Genomic DNA, 2,022 nt, shown 5'->3' on the forward strand with positions numbered 1-2,022 from the left:
GCAAGACAAACCCCAGCACGTGTGGGTGAGGCTGGGGGGAAAAGGGGACCCTCCCTCGCGGCCGGTGGGAGTGCAGACGGAGCAGCAGCCGTGGAAAGCAGTCAGGCGATTCCTCAAGAAACGAAGACAAGAGCTGCCAGGTGACCCAGCAGCCCCTCTCCTGGGAATTCACCCCCAAAATTCCAAAACGTATCCACAGAGATAGAGGGCACCCCTGTTGCATTGCCGCATCTGAATGAATCGGGGGCCAGGACGTGGAAACGGCCAACGTGTCCCGCGATGGAGGGCGGGATGAGGAAGACGTGGCCCGTGTACACGAGGGAATATTACTAGGCCATGAAAAAGGATGGAATGGGGGCATTTGCTACAGCCCGGACGGGCCTTGAGGACGCCCTGCTGAGGCTGAGGGAACTAGGTCAGGGAGAGAGAGCTAAGAGCCCTAGGACCGCACTCACATGGGGGACATGGGACTGAGGCTGGGGGGGCGGGCGAAGATTTGACTTGGGGGGTTGGGCACACGGTGCCATATCCAGATCCTGTCACATGGAAATCTACACCTGAGCCCGGCCAGTGTAGCTCAGTGGTTGGCTCCAAGGCGTGTCCGGCCCGTCTTGCTCAGTCCCGATCGGCCGGACCCCAGCAGCAAGCTAACCTACTGGTCGGAGCGTCTGCCCCCTGGTGGTCAGTGCACGTCATAGCGACTGGTCCACCGGTTGCGTCTGGTGGTCAGTGCACGTCATAGCGACCGGTTGACCAATCGACTGTCTGCCCCTGGTGGTCAGTGCACGTCATAGCCAGCGGTTGAGTGGCCTTAGCATATCATTAGCATATTACGCTTTGATTGGCTGAACGGCCGACTGGTCAACCGGAAACTTAGCATATTAGGCTTTTGTTGTATAGGATGAACCAATGTCGCTCCAATCAAGGTAATAAAATAGTAATTAAAGGATATACAGAGAACGGAATCCAGGGGTTTCGGAAAAGGAATGCTGACCCCACACTGTGATGACGGCTCACACCTCGCTAATCTCGCACACGCCCTGAGCAAAGCAATTTAATGCTTTTTCTCAACACGTCCTATGCCTGGAAAACAGTCTTATAATTTCCAATGACCCGAGGGGGTGAGCGGGGGGTGGTGAGGGCCCATCTAAACCCGCAGTTTCTGTTACTGATGGGTCGGTGCCTTAAAGATGACACCCAATCCACCCACTTCCATCCGTAAGTGCCCAGCTTGAGCTAAAAACATCAGATTGTCACAACTGGACAGATAAGACCAGTCGACCGCAAGGTCCCTCCCCCCTCCCCCTGCCATCCTGCCCAGAAACACAGCAGTGAAAACGGCCTATTTTCAACGTGGAGCGGCTTTAATAATAACTGACGTAACGCGGCACACGGTGCATTTTGATAAGAGCGCTGCGGTCCTTTTTCTCGGCTGTGTCGACAGCACCCAGGTCGCTGACAGCTGTTGAATTTTTTTTTTTTTTAACTCCCTGGTTGTGATCACTAAGACATTCTGCACTGGGTTTTCTGGCCTCCCTGGTTCTCACAGCGTGCCCTCCCCTCCCCCCGCAGCCAGCAGTGTCAGGGGGGTGACGTGTGTGGGCCTCCCCACAGCTCTGCAGTCATGGGTGGGCATGAGCTCAAGTGACAGTAGAGATTGTGTGCGTTTTAAAAATAATTTAAAAATATATGTTTCCTAGAGGCCCGGTGCATGGGGGGGGAGGGGGTGGGCAGGGGTCCCTCAGCCTGGCCTGCAGCCTTTTGCAATCCACCGTCTCTCTGACATCCCCCAATGGGTCCCAGAGTGTGAGAGTTGCTGTCCTACAGGGTTTGGAACGCAAACACAAGTGTGCAGTAAACCAGATTCGGGGCCAACAGTGCCCCAGAAATAACATAACCCACGGCCAAAGGTGGAATTGCATGGGCCCGTGAGGAATCAGGCTCCCTCCTCTCTGGTTTCGGGGTGTGTCACCCGAGAACCACCGCAGCCAAGTCACTGCATCTTGGCAGCTCCTGCCTTGA

The sequence above is a fragment of the Myotis davidii genome, unplaced genomic scaffold (genome assembly GCF_000327345.1).
Source record: "Myotis davidii unplaced genomic scaffold, ASM32734v1 scaffold3642, whole genome shotgun sequence".
NCBI lineage: Eukaryota > Metazoa > Chordata > Mammalia > Chiroptera > Vespertilionidae > Myotis > Myotis davidii.